This window comes from Copadichromis virginalis, linkage group LG6, assembly GCF_057382275.1.
Source record: "Copadichromis virginalis isolate Kocher_CV1m ecotype Utaka linkage group LG6, C_Virginalis_male_GT1.1, whole genome shotgun sequence".
NCBI classification, from domain to species: domain Eukaryota; kingdom Metazoa; phylum Chordata; class Actinopteri; order Cichliformes; family Cichlidae; genus Copadichromis; species Copadichromis virginalis.
Genome location: NC_140623.1, coordinates 7233838 through 7243000, shown reverse-complemented (window position 1 = coordinate 7243000; position 9163 = coordinate 7233838). Strand labels below are relative to the sequence as shown.

Sequence of the window (9163 nt, the reverse complement as noted above, 5' to 3'; positions counted from 1 at the left end):
CTGGAGGTCAAGGTCCATGCTGGATATGCGCTGGAGCGTAACTACAAGAAAGGTAAGCTAGTGGGGGACTAGAGCAGGGGAGGATGTGCGTCGCCGGGGCATGCTGGAGGTCAAGGGCCATGCTGGATATGTGGTGGAGGGTAACTGCAGGAGAAGGAAAGCTCATGGGGGATTAGAGCGGAGGAGTATGTGGGTCCTCGGGGCCTGCTGGAGGGCAAGGGCCATGCTGGATTTGTGGTGGAGGGTAACTGCGGGAGAAGGAAAGCTAGTGGGGGAGTAGAGCAGAGGAGTATGTGGGTCCTCGGGGCCTGCTGGAGGGCAAGGGCCATGCTGGATTTGTGGTGGAGGGTAACTGCGGGAGAAGGAAAGCTAGTGGGGGAGTAGAGCAGAGGAGTATGTTGGTCCCCGGGGCCTGCTGGAGGTCCAGGTCCATGCCCGATGTGAGTAGCAGCAGGGCCAGCGCGCCCAGGAGCACATCTTTTTCGACCGTGAAGGAGACAGGAGGCCGACTCACTGCCTCGGCTAAATGGAGAGGGAATTTCAGAAGGGCCAGGGCAAAAGCATGGACCTTTTTCAGCTGTAAGGGAGGCAAGAGCAAGGTGTGATGTAGGTCCCCGGGGCCTGCTGGAGGTCCAGGTCCATGCCCGATGTGAGTAGCAGCAGGGCCAGCGCGCCCAGGAGCACATCTTTTTCGACCGTAAAGGAGACAGGAGGCCGACTCTCTGCCTCGGCTAAATGGAGAGGGAATTTCAGAAGGGCCAGGGCACAAGCATGGACCTTTTTCAGCTGTAAGGGAGGCAAGAGCAAGGTGTGATGTAGGTCCCCGGGGCCTGCTCCCAGCCAACATTTATATGTGGGGCCCATATGGTTTGGAAATGGGCTGAAAAATGGGCCCCATATAGGATTGTCCGCGGGTTCCGTAATGGCCCCATATTAAATGCCCATATAGGTGTTATGTTAGGAAAATCTGGGAACTAAATGGGCCCCAACTGGGAAAAGTACAAAGAAACCCACCTGGGCCCCATCTTTCAAGTTTTTGTGGGTACCATGTAGGCACCACATAGGCTAAAAAGTGGGTTTTAAGTGGGATTGTCCGCAGGTTCCACAATGGCCCCATTTTATAAGCCCATCTCGGTGTTATATTGGTAAAATCTGGGAACTAAATGTGCCCCAACTGGGCAAAGTACACAGAAACCCACCTGGGCCCCATCTTTCAAGTTTTTTGTGGGTACCATGTGGGCACCACATAGGCTAAAAAGTGGGTTTTAAGTGGGATTGTCCGCGGGTTCCATAATGGCCCCATTTAATAAGCCCATCTCGGTATTATATTGGTAAAATCTGGGAACTAGATGGACCCCAACTGGGCAAAGTACACAGAAACCCACCCGGGCCCCATCTTTCAAGTTTTTGTGGGTACCATGTGGGCACCACATAGGCTAAAAAGTGGGTTTTAAGTGGGATTGTCCGCGGGTTCCGTAATGGCCCCATTTTATAAGCCCATCTCGGTGTTATATTGGTAAAATCTGGGAACTAAATGGGCCCCAACTGGGCAAAGTACACAGAAACCCACCCGGGCCCCACCTTTCAAGTTGTTTTGTGGGTACCATGTGAGTACCACATAGGCTAAAAAGTGGGTTTTAAGTGGGATTGTCCGCGGGTTCCATAATGGCCCCATTTTGTAAGCCCATCTCGGTGTTATATTGGTATAATCTGGGAACTAAATGGACCCCAAATGGGCAAAGTACAAAGAAACCCACCCAGGCCCCACCTTTCAAGTTGTTTTGTGGGTACCATGTGAGTACCACATAGGCTAAAAAGTGGGTTTTAAGTGGGATTGTCCGCGGGTTCCATAATGGCCCCATTTTATAAGCCCATCTCGGTGTTATATAGGTAAAATCTGGGAACTAAATGGACCCCAACTGGGCAAAGTACACTGAAACCCACCTAGGCCCCATTTTTCAAGTTCTTAGTGGGTACAACATGAGGAAAACATGAGCTAAAAAGTTGGAATGGCATTAGCAGTGGGTTCTGTATTTGCATCTTATTTCTAGTTTGAATTGACTAAGTTCTGGCACTGAGTGGGCCCCATGTAGTAAAACAGTCACAAAATCAATTTTTCAGACAGCTAATACGGGTTCTGTGACACAAAGACACCAAATATATTAAAGCTGACCGCAAACAAAATCTAGTTTGTAAATAAAACCATTTCAAAAATCACGAGGGTACACAAAACAACATTTTTCACATTTATTTTGTCCAACAACTGTGATTTTACGTAACTGTATTCCAAAGTGCGTAAACGTTTAAAAACTAGAAATGTCAAACTACAGCAAAATTCCTTAGATATTTGGAACTGTAGCAACATGGGGAAAAAGTCAGATGGAAAACTCAAAAGCTTATCTTGAATCAGCAGGGTTTGTTTTTTTACAGAGCCGTAAGTCTATTTTGTACCCTTGCAGCCCTCGGTCCTCCTCTGTCTTTAGCTCCACTGAACCACTTGGACAGAGCCTTCTCTGCTTCTTGCAAGTTGACTTTTGATGTTAAATAATTCTTCAGTGCCTCTGCAAATGAAGAAGAAGAAAAACGGGCAAGCCAAAGTAAAGTTAATCTTAGCTTACTTCATTTGGTGATGATTTTCAAAGAACAATGTTTATTTCACTTTATTGCCTCAAAAAATATATACAAATTGCATGATAACCAAACTCAGTTACACTTTCAAACACTTTATTAAAAAAGTTTAGTTTTCTAAAGTTCAAATGTCTCAAGTGAAACTAACTTACCATACACAACATTAAAAAGACGCAAATCTCTGAACTTTTTTTCCCCATGTCGGCCAAGCATGTTGTACTCCACAGCCAGCTCAGGTGATATGAGGAATTTCATCATCCTTCTTGTGGCATCGTCTACACTTGTTTCCCCTGTATCTGCTACCATGGCAACCTGAGGGGAACATACAAAAAGGACAGATTAGATACTGGCATCTGGTTAGGATGCCTCCCTGGTGAGGTGTTTTGGGCACGTCCCACCAGGAAGAGACCCAGAACACCCAGGACATGCTGGAGGGACTATGTTTTTCGGCTGGCCTGGGAATGCCTTGGGATTCCCCCGGAAGAGCTGGGCCAAGTGCCTGGAGAGAGCGAAGTCTGGGCCTCTCTACTTAGTACCGGATTGGGTCGAGGGGCAGCAGCCTAAGCTTAAGATAATGGACCGGAATGGAGGATAAATGGACACTTTACATATTACTTAATGTTTACTGTGTGGTGATAAAAAAAATGGTAGTAAACACAAGCTAAACTAAAAAAATTAATTGCGCTTCCTTAACCCTTTATCCCCAATAATGTTACGCAGGATAACTGGTAGGTCTGGTAGGTTTTTTCCTCTACTGTATACTATATGAATGTAATCAAGGATTAATAACAGAAAGAAAAAAGAAATTGAAATTTTGCCATTTTTACTAAAGGCAATCAAAATGTACATGAATAAAATATTTAAATTAGTCAATTCAAATTAATAACTCTAAAACACTGAACAAAATTAAGTATTTGACCCTGTGGTTTATTTTCGGACATCTCTTTTCTTCTAAAAGTCCAGGCGCGTTGGGCCCCTGGCAGAGCTCAGGTTTGACGAGACAGGTTTGGAAAAACCTGTCGCTGGCGACTTTTTGGGGGCTAAAGGGTTAAAATAAATAGGAATTGGCCAAAATTTGTATAAACTATGAAATAGCAGAACAAAAGTAAAAAAAAAAAATCTTTATCTGTTATCAGAATCAAATATTTGATTAGAATAAAAAATTTAACTTTCTGGAAGATTTCTCGTTACATCTGTCATAAAAGTAACAACATCTCAGAAAAGAAACATGATAGCAACAGAAAAATATGATAGCAGTGTGATGTGATGGTCCCTGGCCAGATTTTTACACATATTATAAGCCCTGTGACACAAAAACCACAGAACTCTGACACGCACAGACTGTTTTCCTTCGTGCTAATGAAGAAAAATGCTGGTCTGGTATGTAAAAGGGAATTTATTCTTCCAGGACCTGAAGCTCCGTAATGCAGCCTTCCAGGACCTGAAGCTCCGTAATGCAGCCCTCCAACAGCCAAACCTATCTGTTCTCTGATTGTCTTGATGCATGCTCAATCATCCAGGTAAGTAAATCTCCAAAAGTTGATTCTGTTCATCTGGACGTAGCGCTTGCAACATTTTCTCCCACTGAAAATGCTACGTCCAGATGAACAGAATCAACTTCTGGAGATGTTCTCTGATTGGATTGTTTAATTGGTGATTGACATGAAATTGACCAATCAGCTGAAAGGAAGAAAAATAGGGTCAAAATTTGGATGTGTAAGTATAAATCCACACACAGCCAGGAAAGCCGAGCGCAGAGTTGTTTGTAGCACCAATTCAGCCAGAGTGGAGCCAGATGGATTTTCCATCCATCCACACTGTAAAGTCTATAGACCAGCAAGTGATAAATTAACAGTGTTGTTGGTATTTTCTAAAACAGTTGTATGCAATAGGAATTGCTGTTTATAGTCCTCCTGTATATCTGCATGTTCCCTCCCAATTAAAACCTGTGATAATGGAGATTCAAATTCATGTCATACCTATACCAACAGTTATCAAGTATCCAGATCGACCTTTACTGATGTGCTCTGTCAGTGCGCCCCAGGGCAGCTGTGGCTACAATGTAGCTTGCCATCGCCAGTGTGTGATTGTGTGTGTGAATGGGTGAATGACTGAATGTAGTGTGAAGCGCTTTGGGGTCCTTAGGGACTAGAAAAGCGCTATAAAAATGCAGGCCATTTACCATTTAAAGGAAAATTGTTATTTCCATGTATTTTCCTGTTCTGCCTTCAACTTTGAGGACTTCCCCCCACATTTCTAGTTGTGACAGTGCACCTACAACAAAAAAAATCTGCTGTGATTTACATTTGTTGAAAGAGCAATTTTGTAAAATAGTCTATTTTTGTATGCACAGTTTACAAATCTGTCCTGTACAGCATGGACTGATTGCATGCTAAAAAGTTGTTGCTTAAAAATAAAACAATACATTTTTAATTAATAACATCAGCAGAAAGCCTTGTTATTAATTAGATGTACAATTTCTATAGAATACGAAACAACTCAGTTCATTTTTGATCATATCAATACCAGCATATTACACAACTAGTGATGGGATTTTCGTCTCTTTTTAGAAAGCCGGCTCTTTCGGCTCCCAACCGGCTCTTCAGGTTGTTTTGTTGCTTTAATTAATTTATTATTAACAACAATATAAAATTATGAACAAAAGGAATTACTAATGTAAAAAAAGAAACGTGGTTTTATTTATATATGTTTATATATAAATATATATGGTGGCCCCTAGAGACAAAGCATGTACAAACTCCAAAACCCATTTCTAGCGTCAACTGAACTTCCAAAACAGAGCTATCTAGATCACTTAATTTACACAATTGAAATCATATGTGTATTTTTTGTGTATTTATACACAAGCACTCATATATATTCATAAAAAATTCCAAAAGCTGTTCATTTACCTGTTACTACCACACACCAAATCTGGTCGTTGGTACTTCCTGGCTTGTGTAGCCACTAGGTAACAAAATCTCAACACTGTGCCTAGCATCCTGGAGCACTTCTGTTGTGTTTTGTACGTGCTTTGGAGTTTGTACGTGCTATGGAGTTTTTACGTGTTTTGGGGTTTGTACGTGCTTTGTCTCTAGCAGCCACCGTAAATATACTTTTATTTATTCTCTCCACATAAAATGTAATAAATAAATCATATAATACAAAAAAAACAACTATTTACATTTCAACTTTTAACTATTTAAATTTTCAGCTTTTTCCTTTTAAACAAATTTAAAGTGAAACAACACAAAACACTGCAAACCACAACACAATTAAATATAAATTATAATATGAAAACAAACAGAAGATGCACATTCTCTGTCATATGGGCCTGCATGAATAAACTTTCTGAATCCTTTATCATCCGCAATTGAAAATAGTTGTGGATGATTACTATACCTTTGTAATGTGACGTTGTTGTCCCTGGCTCTCTTTCTCTCTCTCTCCCTCCTGCTCTGTTACTGTGCTACTGCGTGTGTAACAACCGCCCCTCCCCCCTCTTCCCAGCGCAAAGCACAAGGCTCGCGTGCAGAGTGAAGCGGAAAAAAAGTGCGAGAGAGAGGGTGAGAGAGAGAGAAAAAACACGCTTGTGTCGTTCACTTCAAAGAGCCGTTTCGTTTTGACCAACACATCACTAACAACCATGATGAAAAACGCTCATCTGCTTCCATCACCATCAGCTGATTAACATTGAGCTGCTGCAGTCAACACCATCAAACTAATTTAGTGTTTAATGTTATGTTATGTTATTGAATGCTTTTATTTTTAAATCTTTACCAGCGCTTAAAGACTGTAGATGTTCACACCTGGTGTTAGAAAACCGAGCTCACAGCAGTATTTTTTTTATAACAGGAAATTTTAATTTTTATTGGTTACCGTGTTTATTACCACTTTTATCAGTAATGTACTTCCTATAAAATATGGATTTGATAAGTTACCGGTTTATTGAAATCAGCTAGTGAACACATCGATCACTTTATTGAACTACACGCCTTACACTCTTGTGAGCTCTGGTTACTAACAGCAGGTGTGAAAGTTTGGAGTCCAAAACGCAGATAAAGATTAGAATAACAAGGCAATGTAAAATCAGTTTAATGCAGTTGACAGTAGCAGCTCAGATGGAAATCAGCCAATTGTGAGGAGAGCAGAGGACCAAAACTGTCAGAGTTGTGGGTCAAGTGAAGAGAACACTGTTGGCATTATTGTTAGCATAAAAGATGAAAATTAAATAAATGTTAAATTTTAAAATAGATCATTGCCTCCTGTGCCTAAATAAATATATATACTTAATACCAATAAAAAAAAAAAGGATGCCCCAAAGACCATCACTTTTCAAAAATAATAATAATAATAATAATAAGTAATACAAATAATATGAAAGTTACTTACATGTCAAAGATGGTGCTTGTGATCTTGAAGAATCTAAACGTGATAAGGAAATGAAAGAAAGTGCATGAGAAAATACAAACATTTTTGTTTTTTCCCAGGATAATTCAATATAAAAGATTCTCTTACTAATGCACAAAATGAACAGTGTAATTAAAAGTTTTAAAGGCACTGCATGTGTTTATATGATAAACTGACTAATTCAAGCAGCAAACACTAGCAGTGCAAAAATGTATCTAACTAGCTGACAGACTTTAAAGTCACAGGAAGATATATCAAAATGGTGACTTATGCCAGAACAAATGACTTGACAGACATAAATCCTAAATTCCTTTAAGTAAAAAAGGAATTACTTTTTTATGTGGTCCCTAGTGGTTTTCAAATTATTACATGGCTTGTTAATTTTTTATTAAATTATTAAGAAGCCAGATGAGTTCAAAACATTTACAAATGACTATAAAGCACTATCCAAACTTCAAATCAAGTGGCAAAATCTCCAAATTAAAAGTACTCGCAAACTATAAAAATTTGATTATACTTAAAAATATGCAAAAACTAATTTAGTGGAATTTTTACCTGCTCAAGAATACATTGAACATGCAATATTTAATTGAAAAGAACAAAATTTGTGTACTTTTAGAAAGGATTATTAAATATTTGGGGATACTAGACATAAAGAGGGTCTCGTACATTTACGGGCATCTAATTTCCTGGATTTAATGGTTTAAAAGTTTAATAGGTCTTTGAAGTTGATAATAAAATTGAGTCCATTATTAGCAAAAAGAATTAAAAAAAAAAAAGAGCAAAAAAATGCTTAATATATAATAATTGTTTTAAACTTAAGCTTTGTAATTGTAGCAGATTTCATTATGTCTGTAATTTTTTATTTAGCCCCACAGTAGTAAAAGCCATAAATGGGAGTTAGATTTATTACTAGTATTTTACACAGCATTCAGCTATAATAACATGTTCTGCATTTTCCTACTTCACCATCTGATCTGAACAGCTGCACTCTCTTAATTAATTAATGACCTAACATTTCTCAGTAACCAATAACTAGATGGAACAGCACAGTATCTAAGAGAGTGATCAGACAGTGTTTGAGCTAAAGACGCTGTGTGTTTCTTTTGGGGGCTTTTTACACACTGATCCACCACCGTTTTCCCATAGTACAATGCATATCTGGTAACATTACCGTATTCAGATCAGAAAACCGTTTCAGCTGCAGGCATCTACTCCTGTAATTTAAACAATCACCTTGCTACACTGCACATGAATATTACGTAACATGGTATGACTAGCTCATGTTCAGACATTTAAGATACTGTTCAGCCATTTTGTTTACTGGGTAGTGCATAATGGCCGAGTTAGCTGAGCAGGAATCCACTAAAGCCAAAAAAATAATATAAATTTTTTAAATTAATTACAAAAACCTTATAGGAAAACCCAAGAAACAGTTGCAGAAGCACAGAAAAAAACTGCCGTGTACGTTATAGTGTGTAAATTCAAAAACTGTATAGAGAGAATGGTGCAATGAAAACAGAATAAGATAAGATGAACTTTATTGAGTAGAATATAGGCAGTAAGAGTTTTTTAATTAACTTTAAATTATGTTTGCCAAAGACAATGCAGCAAATTAACCCAGTTCTACCTGCTAGCTAAAGATGTTATGCTTCTCCCCCTTATACCGTTTAGGACGACTATAGAAAGTTACTAAAATAACCATTGATGAAAACGTATCAAACTTTAAGTATTTACCTTTGTCATAGTTTTCGATTCTTTGGTATCCTTTTGTCCTCCACGTTCTTAAACACCAGGGAGAGAAAAGGCGCAACAGACGAAAGACCGCGAAGACTAGACGCTAGGCGGTGCAATCTGCTCCTCCCTCTTTTTAAACGAGCCAATAGGAGCTGCTCACATTAAAAACAACTTTATTTAAAAAGTCGTTTTACACCTGATACAAAAATTTTAAAAGTCAAACAATGCACAAGTTTAAAAGAACAATTTTATTTTTAAAAGTTTTTTAAGCATAGGGATGGTTAATATGTTTTAAAAAGTAATATATAATATTTATCAAAAAGTGTCACCCAAATCAACATCATAATAAAAATATAATTAATAAAAATATAATAATGATAAGAAGAAG

At 38.9% G+C, this 9163-nt stretch overlaps 1 long non-coding RNA gene across 1 annotated transcript; it reads right to left on the bottom strand.

Moving 5' to 3' along the window:
• Positions 1–2233: 2233 nt before the first annotated feature.
• Positions 2234–8956, bottom strand: LOC146707093 (uncharacterized). The gene is made up of 4 exons (XR_014920751.1): positions 8776–8956; positions 7021–7053; positions 2781–2940; positions 2234–2561 (listed from the first exon to the last, which is right to left on the bottom strand). It is a non-coding gene; the product is annotated as an uncharacterized LOC146707093 (long non-coding RNA).
• Between the last annotated feature and the right edge of the window lie 207 nt (positions 8957–9163).